Below are 24,134 nucleotides of genomic sequence, written 5' to 3'. Positions count from 1 at the left end.
AAGAGAGCCTTCCCCTAGACCTTGAATTCAGTCTTCAGCCTTCCTGAACTTTGAGGAAATGAAGCTCTATTTGTTAACGTCACCCACTTGTGGTATTTCTGTTATAACAACGCTGTAACAAACTAAGACACCCACTATATCATCTTTATATAGCTCTTTCCATACATACTAAAAATAGAAGCATGCACTGATGATATTCAACATCTAATGATATATAGTCTCGCTGGTTGTCAATGTATTGAAATGCTCTCCTATTTCTCCTTAAGAAGTTAACATCTCATTGTTTCCGAAAGAGCCCTAGCTGCCTTAGCTTCTATGACCCTTCCTTCAGCAACCCTAGATATTCCCAGCACTCAGAAACCAGAAAGGAGCCTCCAGCTCCGGAGCCTCATTCCTTTCTCATTAGTTAGTGTCCTTACCTTACTGGTTATTAAATATATATATTTTTTCACTTCTGGGAACTTAGTCAGCCTGGGCCTCACACAGTTCTGATGGTGCCTACAGCTACTCATTTCAACAACCTCTTTGGGATAACCTATCTGTATAAAGCGACTCCTCATCCTCTGAGAGTCTGTATCTCCTCAACTACTTTATGCTGATCTCTATGCCCCAAACTTCCACTTGCCTAAGCACATACATGAAAAATTTACAAATGTAACAGAACGGGTACATGAATAGATAGATAGACCAACAGAAACCAACTTGTTGCCATTGAGTCGATTTTGACTCATAGAAGAGGGTGGAATTGCACCTTTGGCTTTCTGGGGTTGTAAACCTTTATGGGAGCAGAAATCCTGGTCTTTCTCCTTTGGAGTGGCTCTTGGCTTCAAACTGCTGACCTTGTGGTTAGCAGTCCAAAGCCTAGCCCACGATGCCACCAGGGATTTCTAAGAAGTGATAGATAGATAGATAGATAGATAGATAGATAGATAGATAGATAGATAGATAGGCGACAGATACATGGAATTCACACTGACTCTCTTCATTTCTCCAAATAATTCCACAGTCCCTAAACTAAATGACTCCTGTTTGTTTAGACTGTAAGCTAAAGGTTTCTAAGTTGGAGTTCATATTACACATAAAAATGGCCAAGCATTGGCGACTATGAAAGCAAGCTGTATTTAAGAAAACAAAATGTCTTTCTTTTCCACTTCCTGACCATTTTAATATTATGTAGAGAGTTCTCATTATCAACCAGAGTGATCTTACTTGAAAACCACATTAAAACATAGATGGTGTTATCAACATTGAGTGGATGTTGGAAAGTATTATGATTGTCACTATTATATCTCTAAAATGCAAATAAGATCCCGTGATTTGCGTCTGTTGAAAGTCCTGCCTTGCTTTCCGTTGATTTTCTGAACACCGCTACAGTGTTCTTGGCGATCAGGGCCAGACTTCCTCTCCTAGCCCTCATCTTTCAACGCGCTCCACATTTTCCCCTCTAATTCTTGTCTTAGAACACTACAGCAAAGCTTCCAACTGCACCCTGCCTCTGTAATCTCTAGGTCTCTGCACAGACTGCTCCCTTTGCTGAGGACAGTCTTCACTTGGGTGGCTAACCCACCCTTCAGGGCTCCATTCCAGTCTGTGTTAGATACCCATCAGTAGGGACCTCTCACAGCAGCCTGCACCTCATCCTACGATGTGCCCTATGACCAGCAGACCACGTCCTAGATTACAAGCTCAGTGAAGGTAAGGGAACCCCTGGTCTCTCTTTCCTGTTGCAGTTCCATATTAGGCTCTCCAGTAATACTTTCATCACTGAATAAATTCATTTTTGATGAGGAACAATAACTCTTTTTTTAGTTTGAGGAAGTTTACCGACATCAAATAAGTCGAAAACCAGAGGTTGGAAACCAATCTGTATTTATATTTAATTGCTATGCATAAATAAATAAATGCCTCTCACAGCTTAGACTGCTGCCTATGTTTTCATCTCATGGTCCATTATATTTAGCTTTGAGGCCTGTGGATCAAAGGCATGGCTAGAGGTCGTATAATGACATAATTAAATTTTAGTAGGTTCATTGGCTTCGAGTTACATATAGTTGGTGCCCTTTCTCCACAAAGCATATTGTCAACAAATGTTTTTGAAATCCAGAGATGGACAGTGTAGAATTGAATGAGACAATTATAAAAAAAGCAAACCCTGTAAAAATCATGTTCTATATTCAATTTCGCTCTTTCCTAAACATCCTGATTGTCGTGGTCCTAATTAATTTTGCTTCAAGTATTTTTAAAAGTGCAAAGAAACTATAATTAGAATCTGTCATGTCAGAGGAGACATTTAGAACTGAGGGAAACAGATGAATCTTAAATCTCAAAATGAACATGATCATATTTAACTTATAAATTTAAATTATATTAAATCATTAACATGTGTACACATGCACACATACATGTGAGATGTGTAGATAGGTCATGTCACATCTCAAGCAGCCACGGTCGTTTCTGTTGGCTCAGATGTGTGGGAAAGCTGGGAAATGCAACAGGAGACCCAAGAAGCAGAAGGGACACGTTTAAGCTGTGGTCTTGGACTGCCAAAGGAATGAACAAACACGTCTTGGATGTACACCTAGACTGGAAAGACTTCATCTTGTTTACTTTGGACACGTCATTAGAAAAGACCCGTCACTAGAACATGTTTGCTACAGCGGAGGATGGGCACCAATGAAGGAAGCCGTCAAGGAGACAGAAGCACCCAAGGGCCTCCTTCAGGGGCTCAACCCCTGAAGCTCCTGGCGGGGAGGGCGTCTGTTCCGGATCATCAGCAGGCCGCAAAGGTAACCACCTGCACCTGCGTAGAGTCCCCCTTTCCCATCGGGAAATAATCCGGCATTCTTGATGCGAGGAAAACATGTTTCACATCTGGAAATAATGACTCGGGGAGGAGGGTTTCGGACCTGATACCAGAAATGATTCCCCAGCAGGAAGTCATCAAATCCGTGGTGACGAACCAAGGAGCACTGAGATCACAGACCTCCACGCTCGGCTCTGCAGGTGACTTTACCAGAACTCCTCGTTTTGAGGAAGACAGCGGTCCTAGGGAAAAAACATGTCTTATTATACCGACTGCCGGGGTGGGGGTGGGGGTGGGAGTGGGGGGGGGATGCGCGAGGTTAAGGACGCAGTGCGGAATCAAAGCTTCCGCTGTGGTCTCAGCTTGAGGGAGGCAGGAGCAAAGAGAGTTGCCGGGAAGAGGGAAGGGCTACACACACAAACAGGACTTCTTGCTTGAGAAGATAACCCGCAGGAGGTGGGAACACATTTGCCAATTCCAACGTCTGTGGCGGGTGAGCAAGTACAAAGTATGTGACCCAAATAGCTACCCGGTTTTAAAATGGCAAAGAATGTTAATAAACAAGGAGCAGAGAGCAATGGCTAATAAATAGATGAAGAGCTGCCACACGCTATCAATCTTCAGGGCAATGCAAATGAAAACCACTCTGAGATGCCACGGCTAACCCAGTAGGATATTTATTTAAAACACACAAACACATCTTTAGTGACAGAAAGTAGGTTAGCAGCTGCCTAGGGCTAGGGGAGGAGTCCTGGTGTACTGTTCAAACCTCAAGTTCGAAACCATCAGACACTGGATGGGAGAAAGAGGAGGTTTTCTACTCTCATAAAGGTTTACAGTCTCAGAAACCCACAAGGGCCATTCCACCCTGTCCCATGGTGTTGCTATAAGTCTGCGTCACTTAATGACACTGACTTTGGTTTGGAGAGCGAGCGGGTGTGGGTGGAGAACGGGGAAAGGGAAATGAAGAAGTGGGCATGATTGCTGATGGAGACAGGGTTTCTTTTCAGGATGCAAATAAATATTCTCAAATTAGTATGGGGGTGGTTGCACAAGTCAGTAAAAATACTAAAAAACGGTGACTATATGCTCTACACTGATGAGTTTCACAGTATGCAAAATCTATCCCAACAAAGTTAACTTTTAAAAAAAAGAATCGTGTTTTGTGCTTCTGTTCTCGCGTCTAGACCCTTGGCAGTGCCTAGGGTCTTGAAAGCTTGCCGTCTAGGACCCATCAGTTGTTTGCCGGTGGCAGCAGAGCAGGGAGAGAAGGAATCTACCTGAAGGGTACGAATTTTATGGTTAATTGGTACGGGGGTCAAGTGCCTCCTTTGCCATGAGGTCAAAGTAACCAGATGATGCCTGCTTCCCACTAATGAATATTTTGATCAAACATTCCACCGTGCCAAAGATTCTATAGGAGAGTCTTGATCAAAAGGGAAACTATGCAGAAGAGAAATACACATTCTCAGGGACTCCGGGCTGACTGGTGTCATGGAGATTGGGTGAAGCTAATCTACCCTAAGAGAATCTTGAAACCATAGCCAAAAATATCCCAGAATCTTCTCAACACCAAACCAGTCTGGGGCTTTCCTGTGTCAAGATCACCGTCCTTGAGCATTAGGCTCTTCTAAGATTCATCTCCATGGGATCAAATGGACACGAACAACTCAGAAGATTGGGGAGGAACCTTGAGGGGCGAGGTGTTTACATCAATGGAGGGAGAGCAACTCAGGAAAGAAGGGGCGAATGGTTGCCCCACGACGTAATCAGTGTCCCTGAACTGTGCATGTAGAAACTGAGGTCTGTGCTGTGCATAGTAACAACAATAATAACCATTTGGGGGGGGGGGGGGAGAATGGATGCCCAAGCATGGTATCACTCAGCTGAGTTAACCAGCAGAACGCGTGTTGCTTCTGTATGCTCTATCACCTTGTTCTATTTCTCTGTCCCCTGGAGGATCTTGTCTGCTCCGTAAGCCTAGGTGTGTCTGCCTGCTGGGCCACATAGTCTTCTTTCTCTTCTCCATAATCTCTCCTTCTCTCGCCTTGTCCTCTGAAGGGTTCTCATTCCTTTGATTGGCTGTACTTGTTGATAAAATGCTCCCCTTTTCTGCTGGATTACGTTCAGTAGAGCCTGTTTCTGTTTGCTCTTAGAAACCACAAAACTCAATGTGCAGTGGCTTCTGCCTCTTGCTGGGTGCCAGGAATTGCCGCTGTAAATATATAGAGTCTCCGGGCACAGTCCCCGGAGGGCTATGTGAGTAATCCTCCAAGAAGAGTCGAGAGTTATTCTCGTCATCATTTTGTAAACCCTCCGAACCTGCACTGCACTAAACTGACACGCATCCCACTATGGAAGTCTCCTGAATATAAGGATGTATCCCACTAACTAATACAGCTTCTGGTGAAACACACTTGGATTGCTAGCTCTATTTATTTTACTTTCTGTCAGGTTTTTACGTCCGAATGTGATCGCTCCTCATTTCAGGCACTCGCGTTCCCCCAGAGGTAAGCCAAAGCCAACAAGAACAGCACAAGGGTCTGGAAGTGAACCATCTCCAAATAGTTGGTAGAAAATAGCAACTTCTTTTTTTGTGTGTGGCTCATTTTTGGACTGTTTTTCCTTTCCTTTTTCTTTTTTTTTTTTTCCAGAGAAAGGTTTCCTCTTTTTCTAGCTCTTCAAATGAAGTCAGAGGCTCAAAAATACCCCACTGTGCTGTTTGCTTGGGCATTTTCTCAGAAGGAGATGAACTTGGGGAGGAGGCTGAGCTATTACTCATGACTCAGTGAAAAGATGAGTCAATAAGCATGGCTAAGCACCACCCCCCCTGGGTCATTTCCCATCAACCTTAGGGATATTGGACTTCTTTGCAATCATAAGGATATATTGATATTGATTAGTCTAATGGATTCCTTCTGAGTATGAGAGAGCAACCGTAAGCAGAATGTTCTTAGTATATCAATAAATTCTATCAGTCACTATTTGATACTTGGGAAAAATGCTACTCAGGAGGCAGGATTTTAACCACACATCAGCTTTTGCATTACTGGAACCCCCTAAGGAGAATGCCCCTCTCACTAGGAGTGTTGTTTAGTTCATAATAAACCAAGATCCAGTGACACTTAGTTTTTAAAAATAACAGGAAAGAATTGGGAGGCCGCTTTTCAAACCTGAGAAATGTCACCCCTTAATTTTGTTGTTGTTTATTATTTTATACCTGGCATAACCAAGAGCTTTAAAGATTTACAGCATTTTTTAAAATGCAAGAAAATTATAAAACTAAGAAGACAGTACCTGACTCACTGAATCATTGATGCCACATTCACTGTGTGTTTAAAATTGTGACATGATCAGTGATTCCCATCAGGAGTCCAAGATAGGACCATATTTCCACCTGTAAAGAACTCACAAAAATATGCGATATGCATATAACTCTCACAGCTTGCCATTGTTCTGCGGGTTGCACGGTTTGTAAAAATCATATGGCATGTAAATTGTTAGTGTGGAAATATAGTAAGTGGACTTAGAGTTATTTTTTATATTAGAAAAATAAAATCCTAGTTTCACAAGGTCAGGCAACCTAGATATATACCAATGTCCTTGCTTTCATTGAGACGTATCACCAGGATGACTGGGACTGACCAAATCATCTTCCTTAGAACAGTGCTTAGTACATTCCGGACACATGGTAGGAAGTAAACAGCAATTCAGGAGAGTGATTGGCTCTGATTGGCTCTTGATGACATCATGGAGAGTCCTGGGATTTATTAGATGAGCCAGCTGGTTACCAGAGTGCTATGACATGCCATAACCCCAATTCTATCCATCCAGCCCATAATTACCTTCTGACATAAGTCAGAGTGACTGGTTACTTGCAGTGAGCAATCACAGCAGCAAACAGTGCTGGAGTTCCTGTAGACCGTTTCCATTGTTGGTACGCACTAACACTTTGGCTTGCTGTTATCAGAATCATGGTACCTGTATGTGTAATTTTGTTAGAATTTATTTTATTTTTATTGTTTTGCTGTTCTTGAGAACATAAACCTTAGAACATACCCCAACCAACCTCCTCTACATATACAGTAAAATGACACTGGTTTTATACACACACACACACACACACACACACATATATGTAGTTACATTTTTGAGCAAGGGCTGTACCTCAATCTTGCTAAAGGAAAATCTGCAATGAAAACAAATGTTCTGTGTCCATGTTTGGCGCTGAGGAATCTTTCACAGGATCCCAATCCCCTGGGAAATAGAATAAAAGGGATTACCTATGTTGAAAAACGACTCTTGGGTAGGAACAATGTGGTTAATATCCCAGGGGTCCAAATATTTATATGAGAGAGAGAGAGAGCCACCTGGTCATGACGTTCCATTGCTGAATTGTAAGGCAGGTCCTAGAGTGTTCAAGCTCAAAGCAGAGAGGGAGAAGCAGCCCCCTTGTTTTCCATCGCATACTCCTTCATATCCTTCCCTCAGCCCTCCGCCACCCTCTTTCGCCCAGGTTCGCAGGAGCTCAATCACAAGCACAAGCCTTGTTCCCTGCGGCCGGGTTTCAAGGTAGCGCAAAAGCCCTGAGCGCCAGAAGAGGCCATTGCTGGCTCGGCAGGGCAGGATTCTGGCACTCCCACATCCTCTCACAAAATACCAGTAAGATTCCTTTCTCCGCCACCTAGCACAAGTTGCTTTTGCCTTTCCTCTTAAAATCCCCACGTTGCGAAACATCTGGCCTAGAAGCTAGAGCAAACTTGAACCTGAAGTTAACTTGAAGAAAGAAACAGCTTAAGAATGGGATGTAGGTCTACTTTCTTCTTTACATTTGCATTCTTTCAACTTGTTTTCGATTTACCAAGTTTCCTGAAACAAGTAAGCATCGCTTTAGTGATCATTTTGTAAAAATCAACCAAACGTACCTTTATTTCATTTATTTATTAATTTTATTTTTTAAATATATTATTTTTTGAATAATAGCATCTATGTGACCCAGTGCATAGACTTTCAGGGCAGAGGTGAGTTTGAACTGCTGACCTTCCAGCTAGCAGCTGAGCACAGCTGAGCACATAACCGCTGTGTTGTCAGGGTTACTAACAGTACACCCCCCACCCCCCACCCCCCCCACCCCCCGTCATCACTCACTGCCGCGGAGCCTTTCTGACTTACGGTGACTGTCTAGTACTGAGTAGCACCACTGTGGGTTGACAAGACTGGGCCGCTTTAGGAGTAGAAAGCCTCATCTCTCTCCTGTCGAGCAGCTGGTAGGTTCATAACTGCTGACTTCTCACTACCAGCCAAATGCATAACCCACTGTGCTACCAGCACTGGCTCAATAGAACTACTCATGAGTGGAAAATAAGCCGAAACGTTCACCACACTGGTAGGAAAGTCGGAAGCCAAACCTTGGAAGCTGAGATTGTCATTACCGCAGAGAGGGAACAAAGTGCTTGCATGTATGTATGCTCCTGGTGGGTGTCAGTCATGAGAGGTGAACCTCTGCCGCAGCCTGTTCGTTCCTTAGATGTTGCCTTCCTTGATAGCACAGGAGAGCTGTGAGGGACCTGGGGGGGGGGAACTCTAGCCTCAATTGGACCCTGGTTCTCATTCATTTGAAGTTCCTCTGTGGTCGAATTGGTTAACCCACCTGGCTGCTAGCCGAAAGGTTGGGTGTTCGAGTTTACCCAGAGGTACCTGAAAGAAAGGCCAGGCGGTCTACTTCTGAGCAATCAGCCCAAGTCTTGAGGCACAGGCTCTACTCCGACACGCGTGAGCTCACCAGGAGTCAGAGTCCACAGCAACCAGTTTGTCTTCATTCATTTATTCAGCCACTGCTAAACAGATAGCTCAGTCTAAGTGGGGAAGAGTTACGTGGAGTGTGACAGAGAACAGGTATGGGCGTCAGGACGCTTATCTCCTACTTGAGAAGATAAGAGGGAAAAGGAACAGATAACAGTAATTAAGACGTGTCCTATAAACCATGAGGGAGTCTCAGATCACGGAGGGGCATACGTTGGTTTGTCACTCATCTCGGGAAAGAAGAGGTAGTAAGAGACTTTGGAGAGAAACTGGCTGGGTGATTTAGGGAGCACGGAAGAACGTCAGGTGTGCTCTGCGAGCTGTCAGAAACAGGTTCCACTCTACCATGGAGTGAGAAGTAGCCGGTCCTCATTCAGTAAGAGGGGGCAATTGGGTGTTTTGTGGGTTGTCGAGTAGCTTTAGGTGGTAGTTGCATAATCTGGTGTCAACTTCAGACTATTAAAAATGAAGGGCTGGTTGAGAGTGATTAGGGAAAAGAATGTACGGATGTGCTTTATACAATTGATGTATGTATATGTGTGGATTGTGATAAGAGTTGTATGAGCCCCTAATAAAATGTAAAAAAAGAAAAAAAGAAGAAGGGCTGGAGTTTAGCCTGTCCATCAGGTCTCAGCTTGATGACCTCATTTGGAGGCACTACAGAGATAAATAGCTCGCTGGAGGCCAGACACTCTCTCCCAGTGAGACATTCCTGTTGACAAGTCACATGGAGCTTCGCTGATGGCGCTGGCGCTCTGGAGCTGGAGGAACCACGTGGAGACTCACGCCAGCACTGAGATGCTTCCACCACCACTGGATCCACAAGACTTTCCACCCACTGGCCTGTGATCCTCCGGCATTTGGCATTACTGCATATGCTCTGTGAGTATGAAGAGGCATTTAGAGACGGGTATCAGACATATGGGCTTATATCGGACTTACAGACTTGATCTGCACCGAGCTGGGATGTTTTCTCAATCTACAATTGCTTTTTGATAGAAAGCTCTTTCTTACACATATAGGAGTCTACCTGGATGTGTTTCTCTAGTCTCCCTAGACTAACACCCTTTGCTTTTTGTCAATGCTTAGACAAATTTTCTTTTCAGTGACCTTGCTGTGTCTCCTTTTCCTATGGGGTCAGAAGAGTCCTATCTGAGTTTGATCCTCTGTGTGGCGGTTGATGTTGCCGGGCACAGGAGTGGTCCCACCTGCTGGTTAGGGCCAGGCCAGCTTCAGCATGGTCTGAAAGTCAGGGCCTGCTCTCTTTGTCTTTGTAAGAGGTTGCAATAGCAAATCAAACCAAACTAAATCCATTGCCCTTGAGTCGATCCCGACCCAGTCTGACCGAACAGGGCATGAGGTTTCCAAGGCTGTAGCTCCCACCTGGAGGAGCCGGGCTCAGCGGCCTCCCTCGTGGGCTTCAATGGCTGACCTTGGGGTTAGCAACTGGCAGCGTCATCAGAGTTCCTTAACTCCTTACAATATCAAACCCCAAACCCAAAACCCACTGCCTTGGTTAGCTCACATCCCAGGCCTACCCCAGTGCGCCACTGGGGCCCTCAGCAAATAGCAAAGAGTGGCGGGGAGTTTATATTGAGTATCGGGTTCCGGCATTACCTAATATCTCCCCGGAATGCTATCCTGAAGAGTTTGTAGATGGACCTCTCCCAAGACACAGGAGTCGGTGATGCAACTGGATTATGTCTTTATCCCCTTTCACGGATGCACTAAGGGGTGTGGCGTCGGCGTTTCTACTCTCCTTGCGGCTCAGCCGGTCTGCCATCGTTCCTCCTCTGCCCATGACAGGACACGCGCTGGTACAGTGACCGGGCGTTTGCCTTACATAACTGATCAATAAGTGTATTTGGGGATCGGCTATTTATAGCCAGCAGCAGCACACGCCAAGGACACCCGGAGCAAACAGAGGCAAATGTCAGTGATCTGAGTCTGTATGAAGTAGCGCTCCGGCATTACAAGAGCTAAAGTCATGGTTTTCCAAGTAGAAAAACAAAGAAACATAATGCAGTATGTCTCATTTGTATCCCCCGATCCTGTCAGTCTACCTACATTCACTGCGCTCTCTGCCTTCTATTTTTATTGGGGGAAAAGTATACTCGGGAGATATTTGTGTGCTGTGCATACAGTCTTGAGCGCCATGGTAACAACCTGCTCTTATGTCTGGATTAGACTTAGAGAAAACATCTAAATGATGGGTATGATTTCGTAGTTCGTTTTCTCACACGTGTGTTGCTCAGACAGCTACAAAGCTAAACATAGGTAAGAGAAAGATAGGTGAGGGATTGGTGAAGTTCATGTGTTGGGGGGGGGGGCGGTATTGCTGTTGTTTTCTCTAACAATTAAAGGTTTCCAAACACGATGCCCATGGTAGATTACGACTTTCCAATCCCACCACCCAAATAGCTAAAAGCACGGAGACCCATGAAAAAAGCCATCGGCCCTGGTATCACACTTGGGCTCTGTCTGGGGAGAAAGCTTGTGACGCGGAGCTGTGAGTCAGCTCTCCAATCCGAGAACTTGATCTAGAAATCACGAAGTTCCATCGCACTCCATGCTCAGTGACTGGAGGGGTTTCCCTTCTCGGGCCCATTCCCTTGGAAACCTTTCTTGATTGTTTATTTATAGATATAGCAGTGCTAAGAGTTCCCACTTGGGAACACGAGAACCTTGCGTCCCAACCTGGGCTCTAACCAGTTACTTGCTATGTGCCTTCGGATTCGTTCTTTGATTGCGAAATAGCTCTTATAATAGTAACTACTTCATCGGGCTGTTGGGAAGATCGACACGAGTTTAATATTAGTATCTGGCTCTCAGGTTGTGTGGCACGCAGGAGGTAATACACATAAAAAGTGCTTGGTGCTGTGCCTGGCCCATTAAAAGCAACCGAGAGGCATTAACAAGCAGCCAATAACAACCATTCTCGTGGTTGTTTTTAATGCAACCCACCATCAGCCAACAATGCATAATTTTTGGGGGAAAAATATTTATGGCAGAGTCAGGAAATTCTGAGATACCAAGTGTTTACAAAAGAGGGTTACATATTCACCTGTCTTGAACTATCTGGATACCTATTAGCATCTACTGGTTCATACCATGAAATCTAAGCATTGGCATGATTCAAGCCTGGTTTTCAGATTTTCTGCATCTAAAAAGTGCATTTCCCCAGGCTAAACTTATCTGAGGTTTGGCTCCCTGGTGCTTCAGTTTTTCACGCGACACCTTAATCTTATTACTTAATATCTCTAAAAGGTACCTCGTGTTTGTTCTAAAGAAGCCCGACTTAGCTGAGCATCTAGGTGGAGTCAGGTTTTCATATTTTGGCCACAATGATCCCTCAATCAGTAAGAATATCATGATATCTTAAACTCATCATTACATTACACTTCAGATCTTACAAGACATCTTCAAAACTGCAAGCTTTGGCTTACAGTTTGGCTTACAAGACATCTTAAAAACTGCAAGCAGGAACACATAGAGCCACCACCCCTTGGGTTAGCAGTGGGGCATTTGTCCACAGTGCCAACAGGGCTCATTCCATATTATTTGTCCAATAGCAACCTATGAAGTAAGTCATGACTGGGACTATAAATATTCCAGAAGTAAATATCCTAACGTGCTAATCCTCCATAACCCCACTGTTACAGATTAAATCGTATCCTTCTCAAGTTGTGTTAATTCAGCTAAGCCATGATTCTCAGATTATGTAATTCTTTCAACATTTTGGTGGTCAGATGTAATTATCCAACTGTTGTGAATCTTGAACTCTGTGGTGCTCACATGGCAGGAATCGAGGCAATTATGTTAGTGAGACCGGAGACACTCTTGAGTCTCTCTCTTGTGAGATATAAAAGAGATTACACAAGCGAGTAGACATCAGAAGGACCTACGACCCCCTGGGAAGAAGAGCCAGGGGTGAAGGACATCCGACAGCGCTGAGCTCTTTGTGCTGGAGCCTCCTAGAACCAGGAAGCACAGCTTTCCACTAGAGCTGCCACTCTGAATTTAGATTTTTTTTTCTCCCTGAACTGTGAGAGAATAAATATCTGTTTGTTAAAGCCAGCCACTTGTGATATTTATGTTACAACAGCACTAGATAACTACAATTGAATTTGGTTCTATAAGAGTAGGGTGCTGTGCTCATAAATACCCAAATTAGGGAAGTGGCTTTGTAGTAAGTAGAGGCTGGAAGAGCTCTAAGTGTCTATCAGTCAATAATAAAACTCTAGGTAGTAATCAAAAATTCAAACATTTTAGAAAAAAATATCTCACAGTGCTAGTCTTCCGTAGCCCCCGCCAGAGCAAAGTCACCATGCAAAATGTTCCATGCATATGCCAACTTCATTAGGCTCCAAGACAAGTGGCTATTGCAAAGAGATCAAGTAACTTAAAACACAGATGTTTAAATTAGTGTGTATGGCATAGCCCTGCTAAACAATCACCCTCATGAAGGGAACACAGAAAATAAGGGTACTAAAGCAAAGTGTGCTGAAGAAATTAGATGGTGCCCAGCTATTAGAAAGAACAGCATCAGTGGTGTTAAAGGCTTGTTCCAAACAAGCAGCCATCTAACTGAAAGGTCAACTAAGTCCACATGGAAGAAGCACATCAACATCTGTGCCCCAAGGGTTGTAAGTGATATAATCCAAATCCGAGGGATGGAATAGGATCTGAGCTTAAGTTGCAAGATTCTTGTTTGCAGAAGGCTATGGATGACAGTGGAACCCCAAAATACATTTGCAGAATCTACACAGAAATAAGCCTAACCATAATGAGGGATGGGAACAAACTGACTACCAGACTGAGACTATTGGAGCGACGACAATCACAAATGAAAATGATACATCTGACTTGAACGCTTAAAACCTTGTCACTTGATCTCTCTTCTGATATACATTGTGCTCCATTGGTTTTTAACATTTTCAGTGGGTTTTCCCCCATATTGGAGTTTGGCTCTGTTGTATTTTGTCATTGCTGTTAGCCTTCTTGACTCTGCTATGTGTTTTTTCTCTTTTTCAGTGCCTGAAACCCAGGATAGATGAACCTATAGAAATGATAACTCAAATAAGGGTTCCTGGAGGAGTTGGTGGAGGGGAGTACCGGGGAGCTGATATCAAGGAATTCAGGAAGGAAGAAAATGTTTTGAAACTGATATTGGTAATGATAGTACAACACTGCTTGGTGTGATTGAGCTATAGAATGGAATGATGTCTGGATTAGCTCCTAATAAAATGGTTTAGGCAAACACAAAAAGCAAAGACAGATGTTTACTTGTCCTCTGACATAAAAATTCTAAGGCAAAAGGTCAAAGATGTTTGGAAATTTCTGTTCCGCACTCGTTTAAGGTCCCATATTCCTCGTTCACCAGCTGCAGGACATTACCTTTGTCTGCACATTTAGAGATGGATCAAGTCCAGGTTCCATGTGGTGGGAAGAGGAGGTGAGGAGGTATGCCATCCAAAGACTAAGACCTGCCCACATTACACTTACATGTTTCTTTACCTTTGTATCTCTATTCTACTTAGGTAACCTATTCCCTTGACCACACCTAGTTGCAAACAAGCCTGGGAAATGTCAACACCCGGGCCCAGGTGAAAGAAGATGAAAGTGGAAATAGATTACAGAAGAAGGTGAACACAGATTACGGCGAACAGCTAGTGACAAGCAGTAGCACAGACACCTATACATTCATTTCCATGTTACACAAGGTAGCTTCAGATGGGAAAATTGAATGATCAGTTAATGACATTTTTCCATGCGCTTTTTGAAACTCCGTCACATAATTATATGATAATTACTTCTAGTTAAAATATCACTTAAATTTTTTATTAACTTATAAAATGCAATGCTCACAAATAAAACTACAACACATATACTTTTTCAAGGTTTTTTTTTTAGTTTTAAAACTCATTGTGGACATTTTTGCATGCTGAAAGCTAACCTAATTCTTTAAGACAGCTGCATAGATTTGATTTACAGATTTCCCATAATGTATTAATCTATCCTTAATCATGAACTTTTATATTGTTCTGAACTTTTCTCTATTTCACATCCCAAGACTAGTTCAGGTCCTTAGGCTATATGTTTTCACAAAAAAAGTTTTATGTTTTCATAGTGCCTTGTGCTTTCTCATTTGGAATTAAATAATATGTATTGAATAATTTGCCTCTTTTGGAATTAAATGTGAGGTAAAATCACGAATTGCATAATTTCTTGGCCTATAGACTTCATTCTTGCCCTGATGAGCTTCACCAGCACCCAACACCATCACCACCTAGAAGCCACCTCATACCAATTTTATTTTCTACATATATGTGTTTCTCAAGTATGTTAGCAGGTCAATGGTATATACAATAGTAGTCATATACATCCTATGTACTACTCAACTCACCTCCTGGCCAGGTGACTCATAGTGACCCTATAGGAAATGGTAGAACTGTCGCTGTGAGTTTCCAAGGCTGTCACTGTTTATGGGTATAGAAAGTCCCCATTTATAGATACCATATTGATATCATCTTGATATTTAAAAGCACACGTGTTGGCCTCTACATATATCATTGCATAGGGACGCCAACGGAACTTTCCCCCTGAATTTCCTTCACTGTAACTCCATCTGTGTTTCAGCCAGGTCAGCTAGGTTAACTGGAAGATCCGCCGCCACGTCATGCATGGTTAAAATTAAAGTCGGTGATTACCCTGCACATTCCCGGGGCTTTTCAGATAGCACCAAGAGCCAGCCATGCAAACCATGGGAACAGCTGAGGACTAAGTGTGACCCGCAGTGACGCAGGATGATTCAGGCAACGTGGGTTATTATTAGACTAAGTACAAGATGTGTCAACAGGCTATTAAATAATAGACTTGGAAAAGGAAGGAGGGGGAGAAAAGTGAATCTGAGTCGCTGGCAGTTCATCTCCCCCAACTGTAATGGTCACAATGATCCAAGCATGGTGTCAGTTCCCAACTATGCTTGTCTCATTCTTGGACTGTGTGGCTGCTGCGGGTGCCAAATTCTTAGCGGTCACGTCAAGCTCCAGGTGTCTCTGTGTCCCTTTGAATGAGCAGAGTGGATCTACGAGAAGAAAAGGAAGAGAGGGGTGCGAACGCCACGCAAATGTGAACCTGTTCTGAGATATCAATAAACATTTACACCCCTTTCCATCAGACCTTCTGTAACATTTTCCTTTGACTTTCCATGTCATTGCCATGTTATCAGGCTTTTTTAAAGTGTCAGGAAATATAGTTATTTAATAGCTTAGTTTACGTAGTTATCTAACACTTGACACTGGAAAGGCCAACAGTGAAAGACAAGCATTCACAACAGTACAACTGGAATCAAAACCTAAGCTAACCCAACGCTCTCTGAAAACAAAATGAATCTTAGAAAGAACGGAGGGGGGAGAACAAAAAATCATATCACTGACTGCACACCTCCATGATAGGATCGCTGAAGACAAATGGTTGCATAAGCAAATGTGGTGAGGAAGGCTGATGGTGCCCGGCTATCAAAAGAGATAGTGTCTGGGGTCTTAAGGGCTTGAGGGTGAACAAGCGGCCGTCTAGCTCAGAAGCGGATAAGCCCACGTGGAGGAAGCACACCGGCCGGTGCGATCGCGAGGTGCCAAGGGACCAGGTATAAGGCATCATGCAAAAAAAAAAAAGATATAAGTGTGTGTATGTATGTGTATATATGTGTATATGTATATATATACCATATTAAATGAAGGGGGAAGTGCAGAGTGGAGGCCCAAGGCCCAAGTGTCGGCCAATGGAGATCCCCTCATAGAGGGGTTTAGGAGAGGAGATGGGTTAATTAGGGTGTGAGGTAGTATCGATGAAGAACACAGCTTTCCCCCAGATCCTGGATGCTTCCTCCCCCCAACTACCATGATCCGAATTCTACCTTGCAGGCCTGGATAGGACAGAGGCTGTACACTGGTACATATGAGGGCTGGAGGTACAGGGAATCCAGGGTGGATGATGCCTTCAGGACCAAGGGTGTGAGGGACGATGCTGGGAGAGTGGAGGGTGAGTGGGTTGGAAAGGGGAAACTGATTACAAGGATCCACATGTGACCTCTTCCCTGGGAGAGGGACAGCAGAGAAGGGGGGAAGGGAGACTCCGGATAGGGCAAGATATGACAAAATAACGATGTATAAATTACCAAGGGCACATGAGGGAGGGGGAAAAGGGGAGGGAGGGGAAAAAAAAAGAGGACCTGATGCAAGGGGCTTAAGTGGAGAGCAAATGCCTTGAGAATGATTGGGGCAGGGAATGTATGGATGTGCTTTATACAATTGATGTATGTATATGTATGGATGGTGCTAAGAGTTGTATGAGTCCCTAATAAAATGTAAAAAAAGAAAAGAGGAGAAAAAAAATGATTAGGGCAAAGACTGTACAGATGTGCTTTATACAATTGATGTATGTATATGTATGAACTGTGATAAGAATTGTATGAGCCCCAATAAATTGTTAAAAAAAAGAACAGTCCTAAATATGCCAAGCGATAACACACAAATTTGATTTTTATTTGACAGACTTCATCCACATCCAGAATATCTTCTTGGAGCAACTGCCTCGTGCTACCAGAAGGAATGGGTGATGCCCAGCTGCCAAGACTGAACATGTTGATCCACAACTCTACAGAAGAATACTGATCAACATGGGGGAGAGTGCAGAACAGATTTTCAAATTCTCATGAACTCCAAACTCTTTGGAGTCAGGAAGACTGGATAAATCCTAGAAACTCTTGCTCTGAGATCATCTTTAAGTCGTACACCAAAACTATTCCCCAATGCCGTCTTAAAGGTCTTCTTATAACAAGATTTTGGTTTGATTACTAAACAATGTCTGCCTTGAGCATTATGCTCCCTTGAGATCTCTCCATATCAGATAGACAACAGAAACTTGGAAGTTTAGGTAGGAAGGAAATCTAGGAGGTAGTGAGTTTAGGTTAAATGAGGAGAAACAACTCAGGAAAGCAGAATGAAATGGTTGTACAACTCAACAGAAATGTTCTGTTAGTCCAGGTAGGCTAGAGAAACAAATTCATACACACTCATGTGTATAAGACAGAGCTTTATATACAAGAGCAATTGAATATTGAGAAAACATCCCAGTCCCATCCAGATCAAGTCCATAATTCTCATATTATCCCATAGGTCCAATACCAATTTATAAAGTCCTCTTCAGACTCAGACAACACATGCGATGATGCCGAAATCAGGGAGATCACAGGCCAGTGGGTGGGACGTCTTGTGGATCCAGTGGTGGTGTAAGCATCTCAGCACTGGCAGGGGTCTCCACGTGGTTTCTCCAGCTCCCGGGTCTCTGGTTGCATCAGCATAATTCTATCAGGCTCATCTTCCGTAATGTCTCACAGGGAGTGACCATGTGTCCTGCCTCTAGAGAGCTATTTATCTCCTTAGCGCCTCCAAATGAGGTCATTAAGCTGTGACCTGATTGACAGGCTAGACTCCACCCCTTCACTCTTAATCCTCTCAAACCGACAGCAGATTGTGGAACTACCACAAATGTCAATCAATGTCACTGAATGGTACATGCAGAAACTTGAATTGGTGTGTGCTTTGTTGCTGTGCATATTCTCAAGAACAAAATTAATCAAATCGTTTGAAAACATATATCCCAGTTGTTCTGCATCACACAGAACTCTACTCTGTCATAGCACTCTACATTTCAGCTGGGTTCTGTAATTCCTTGCAAAGGCCACATAAAACCCCCAGACACAGCTCACAATTATGAGGTTGATTATAGACGTTAAACTCATTGCCATCAAGTCAGTTTGCAATTCAGGGGAGAAATACTCCGGATGCAATTGTTCAATCCAAATATGTTACAAAGTTACTTTAGGCTTGCAAATCAGTATCCCAAGAGCCTGCTACTTACTTGTAAGCCTCAACCGGAAGGCATTCAGCTGCAGATCAGTGGGCCAGCAAACCCAGCATCCCAAATTAAGTGCCCAGAGGCACCTCACCTCCATAAGCCAAGCTCCTGGCCAAAATCACTCCACTTTTCTTGCTCTATGGGCTGGGAGTCTCAACACTGCCTCATGCTCTGGCTCCGACTTCTGCTGTCGAAGTTCCTCTGGTGACAAAGTTGCCTCCTGGACCAAAGGTGTTTGCTGCACAGGGATTTGGGGGTCCAGAGCTCCCACTCCTGGATCTTGCTGGTAAAGATATCCCCATCACTGCTCCTGAGATGGTCATTGTGTTCCCAGCAAGATGGCGATCACTCCCAGCTGAAGCATATGATCCAGTCAGTGTCTCCCCCCACCTACTTTCCCACATCCATGAGCATCATGAGGGTCATTTGATGGGAATCACACAGGCCACAGCTAGAAGACCCATATTAAATGATTCACAACATTGCTACAGTAACATAAATGCATCGTCTACAAGAACACGATTCAATGTTGGTTTGAAGTATGGTGTAGAAAGGGGCATGGACCAGAAAGCAACAGTTAGGCAATGGCGGACATGGGCCTTCGTTCTCCCACCTCATCTGAGGTTACAGACAGAGGAAGGTCAAAGCCATACATCGATGGAGGGATGGATGGATGGATGGATGGATGGATGGATGGATGGATGGATGGATGGATGGATGGACGGATGGACTCCTCTACTGTGCATGGGGTCCAGGGCAGGATTCCTCTCTCTGCATCCTAAGGATAGGAGCTACTGTTTGTGGTCACTGGATCCACATTTTTTTGTTTTAAAAAAAAGAGGATCCTTCAAAGCCAACATTGCTCCTGAACTTTCAATCCTGGCTTCAACATCCCTGGATTCTAAAACATTGTAACTCTCAGCCACCAAGTTTAGTATGCGACTCTCGGCCACCAACCTTCTTGTCCTTTTTTTTTTTTTTTTTTTTTGTGGTCCTTCACCACTTCAAACTGTTCCAAAATTCCACCCACCGAAACAAAACTAAAAATCAAAACAAGGTAAAAAAACAACAACAAATGAACCATCAAGTCGGTGCCAACTCACCATGGCTCCATGTGGGGCTTGGGAGGCTGTGGGTCTTTACTGGTGCAGAGAGCTGCGCTGGTGGAGAGGGGTTTAGATGAAGCTTTCCGCTCCCAGGAAGACTGACAGCTTTGGGAGCCCACAGGGGCAGCCCTGCTGGCACAGGGTTGGGCTGCTAACTGTGAGGGAGGCAGTTCCAAACCACGGGATGCTCTGCGGGAGAAAGATGAGGCTTTCTACTCCGGTGAAGAGCTACGGTCTTGGAAACCCACAGGGTTTCTAGGCAGCAGTCCTACCCTGCCCGATAGGGTCACTTTGAGCCAGAAGGGATGCAATGGCTGCGAGTGGGAAGCCCGCAGGGACAGCGCTCCTCTGTCCTCCAGGGTCAGTCTCAGAATCAAGTTGGCTGTCATTTGGGTTTTCGAGTTGCCTTCCTCAAAGTGGCTGGTGAATTTGAACCACCAAACTTTTGGTACCAGATTGATATTAGTCTGACCACACCAGTCCCCATAAAGACAGACAGGCAGACAGACAGGCGTGCCCTCCAAAGCTGCTGCATTTCTCTGGCCAGCTTCCTATTCTCCCTGCTTTCTTTCCCTGTCTCTTTGTGTTCTTTTCTTTCTCGCTTCCCTTTTTATGCATAGCTCTTTGTAGCCCATTTAGCGTAAAAAAAAAATTGTCTTCCTCTTCCAGCTCAGAGAATCACTTAGTTGGGAGGAGGGAGTGGCGATGGTATTAATAGAGCATCGGTGGAGGCAGGAGAATTAGGTGGAGTGGAGAGTTGATAGGGGGAAAGATCAACTGTCTTTGTTGATATCTAAAAATAAATCCGTTGGGTGCTTAAACAAAGGGAGTCTGTTTCATCCCCCCACCCACCCACCCCCTGAGGAAAGCCCCTAATGTGTCTACTGAAATCTGATTTATAGAATGGAAAGTCGGGGAAATCATTAAAAATGCATGACTCAGGAACCACGATGAGATGTACAATTGGGGGCCTAGTGCGCCCACCACCTGCTGTATGATGCTGAGGAGAACAGTAGTAAGAAGTTTTAGTTGGGTGTGTTCAATTCAGCCAAGTGGAATCGTTTCCTACCTGTAAAAATAGCTACTGTGTGGTTTGCACCGTTGTTTCGCCTATTTGAAGACTAAGATTTTACACTTGATCTTAGCCAAAAGGCAGAGAGGCGATTGAGACCAAGATTTTAACATGAAACTCTTCTTTTCTTAAACTGCATGTTTCCAGCGGTTGGTGCATTTGTAAGTGGGCTTGCCCTTTCCCTGGGTTCTATTTTTCTTCCAGGAAAGCGTCTTATAAATTCTACTGTGGAGGACATTGGGAAAATAAGCCTTGGGAAAGAGTATATTTTACAGCTATTTGAAGACGTATTCACTGCACAGCACAAAATAACATACGGATATCCTTTAAAAGTGTATCATCCATTCAAAGGAGATAGCAATATACAGAGGCTTCAAAAAGCTAGTGAGAAAAAAATGAATGAAAAGGTCATGGGGTTTGTGCACGAGTTTTTGAAATCCCCTCCTGTCTGTGGCAGGTTACTCAGGAGACCTTTCCAGATGCATCTGGCGCCTGCAAAACGAAGCCAAAGGCAACATATTCCCAAGGTGGCTTTTGTCCTCCTTATGAAGGAAACCCACTTACGCTGACATGTTCATTTTTAATGAGAAACCAAAGTTCTCCCTGAAATTCTCTCCAGAGCCAGCTACTTGGGGTGTTTCCAGTTCATTCCTCCAGATATGATTACTGATGTAAACGAAAAATGGATCATATGATAAATATTACTTTATAATGTAAAATAGTGACCTTGCTATAGGAGGGGGTACCCTCCCCCAAATGGAAAAAAGCTCCACTGGGTGGAACTTTCACTGTGCGCCTTTTCCCCACTAGGCAAGCATCCAGCAAGCAGCTTGTTCTGAGTTAGTGCACCCAGTGGCGTTGGTTTTCTCTGGTCACAGTGATTTTTTTTTCCGTAAAAGCAAGTTTGAGAGAACTTCGATTTTTGATGGCTGATTTAAAAGAACGGTGTGCGGCGGTGAAACTTTTGTTTCCTGCTCAGGAAAAATGCCACAGAAACTCTTGTGATGTTGAACACAGCTTACAAGGACAGCAGTATGGGATAAACTCAAGTGTATGAGTGGTTTTCTCGTTTCAAAACAGGTGAGATGTCGCGATCAGTGACAAACCGCATTCTAGACATCCATCACCTTTCTGAATGGAAGAAAACGTCCACAAAATCCATGCACTTGTGCTGGAAGACTGACGATGGACCACTGAAGGGACGGGCACGTTAGCTGGACTATCTCGGAGCTCGTGAGGTTCAGGGAATTTTAGTGAAAGACTTGGGAATGAAAAGAGTTACTGTGAAATGTGTGCCTTGGGTTCTGACTGACCAGGAAAAAGAGCGTCAAGTGGAAGCATGCTGTGCTTTGAAAGAACAACTTCGAAGTGACCCAGACTTTTCCCCCCCCCAACGCCATAACTGGTGACGAGACATGGTGCCAGTCCTAGGACCCCAAAAGCAAACAACATTCAGCCAGTGGGAGGCACCATCGTCACCTCACCCGGGGAAAAGCTCATCAAGTGAAAGCAAAGATCGGGACGGTGCTCACTAGTTTTTTGGTGTGAGGGGAATAGTGCATTTGGGGTTTGCTCCATTCGGTCAGACTGTTAATCAAGCTTTCTATCAAGTGGTTTTGAAAAGATTGCATAACCATGTATGACAAAGAGACCTGATTTGTGGCAGACAGGGAACTGGTTTTGTCACCATGATAATGCACCTGCTCGTGCAACCATCTCAGTGCACCAGTTTGGGGGAGAAAAAGAACCCAGCATGCCTCTCTTGCCCCATGCACCTTGCTCACGTGACCTCCCTCTATGCAATATTTTTTTTGTTTCTGGGAATGAAGAGGGACATGAAAGGACAGCCATGTGACAAGGTAGAAGATGTGGGGGGGAAACGCGAAGGAGGTGATGTCAGCCAAACAGATGAGTTTGAAAAAAAATTAAAACTGTCCAAAAATGGAATCGCAGATTTGACAAATGTATTAAGTATAATGGAGAATACTCTGAAGGTGATAAAACAAATTTAAATACATAGCTTTGGGGGAAAAATTTCCGGATGTTTTTGGGTACTCCCTCTTATAATGTACAATGAATAGAGATATCTTATCATATCGACATCTTAGCATCTTATCGTGTGCATGAGGTTTTTTAAAAGCTGCTGCACTCATGGTGCAGACTCATGGTGACCCTTGTGTATCCTTCCTTAGGATTTTTAATGACTGGTTTTTTTGGTCAGTGTGGTAGTTATGTAGTATGTTGTCAATTTGAGACTTAGAGGGAAGGGGTGGAGTTTAGACTGTCAAACAGGTCGCAGCATGATGACCTCATTTGGAGGGGCTAAGGGGATGTATAGTTCACACTGACTCCCTGTGAGACATTCCTGTTGGGAAGACACATGGAGCTATGCTATAGCAATGCGAAGACCCCTGCCAGCACTGAGATGCTTCCACCGCCACTGGATCCACAAGACTTCCCACTGACTGGCCTGTGATCGTCCTGCATTTGGCATCATTGCATGTGTTTCGTGAGTCTGAAGAGGACTTTATAAATTGGTATTGGACAAATGGGCTAATTTCAGAATTATGAACTTGATTTGGACTGGGCTGGGATGTTTTCTCAATATTCAATTGCTCTTGTTTACAAAGCTCTTTTTTATACACAACTGAGTGTCTATGAATTTGTTTTCTCTAGTCAACCCAGACTAGCACAGGCAGGCTTTCAATCGCCAAGTGTTTCTTCCAAGGCTTCAAAATTTTGAGGTTTGAATGGATTCAGACCACCAACCTTAACTGTTTTTGAATTTAACTGTGCATGAACTAAAAACAAAACCAAAAAAAATGAGAAAAAAAAAAACACACCTTCCTACCATTGAGTTTATCCTGACTCATAGCCACCCTATAGCGCAGGGTCGAACTGCCCTTGTGAGTTCCCAGACTGTAACTCTTTATGAAAGTAAAAAGACCCAGCTTTCCCTGGAGTAGAAGGAGAATCAGGTGGTTTCAAACTGCTGACCTTGTGGTTAGCAGCCCCTCGTGTCACCACCACACAGGGATTCCATGCATAAATTAGAGCAGGCCTAATTGTAAAACTAGAAGCTAAATACAGCGACTTTTATGCTGACTTCCTTTCTTTTATGCTGACTCATAAGGTTTCCGGTTTGGGGAGGAAGCTCGGGAGCATTTGCCACGGGGCTGGTGGCGATAGTTCCACAACTGAAAGCCCAGGTCACTGGGGGTGTGGCCGTCCCAGGCAGCCAGGACGGAGAAGCACTTAGAGGTCCATGCAGGGGCAGTTCAAGAGCAGGGAGTAAGTTGGATCACGTGCTACCAGGAGAAATTTAGTCCTGTGATTGCAGCTACATGTAGGAGGAGCTGCCAGACGCTTGCCTAGGAGAAAGACGGGCTGTGAGCCGGGCACGTCTCCTCACGGCATGTCATCACCCATA

The 24,134-nt window shown here is 44.1% G+C and overlaps 1 long non-coding RNA gene across 1 annotated transcript in view; it reads left to right on the top strand.

Moving 5' to 3' along the window:
* Window positions 1-17,974, top strand: part of LOC142451339 (uncharacterized) — a 33,839-nt gene extending 15,865 nt beyond the window's left edge. The window contains exons 2-3 of the long non-coding RNA XR_012784985.1: window positions 13,640-13,777; window positions 17,161-17,974. This is a non-coding gene — a long non-coding RNA (uncharacterized LOC142451339). The remainder of the gene's footprint in view (window positions 1-13,639; window positions 13,778-17,160) is intronic.
* The last annotated feature ends 6,160 nt before the right edge of the window (window positions 17,975-24,134 follow it).

The sequence above is a fragment of the Tenrec ecaudatus genome, chromosome 6, assembly GCF_050624435.1.
Source record: "Tenrec ecaudatus isolate mTenEca1 chromosome 6, mTenEca1.hap1, whole genome shotgun sequence".
NCBI lineage: Eukaryota > Metazoa > Chordata > Mammalia > Afrosoricida > Tenrecidae > Tenrec > Tenrec ecaudatus.
The sequence above is the reverse complement of the archived record's forward strand: the minus strand, read 5'-3'. Positions and strand labels throughout refer to the sequence as shown.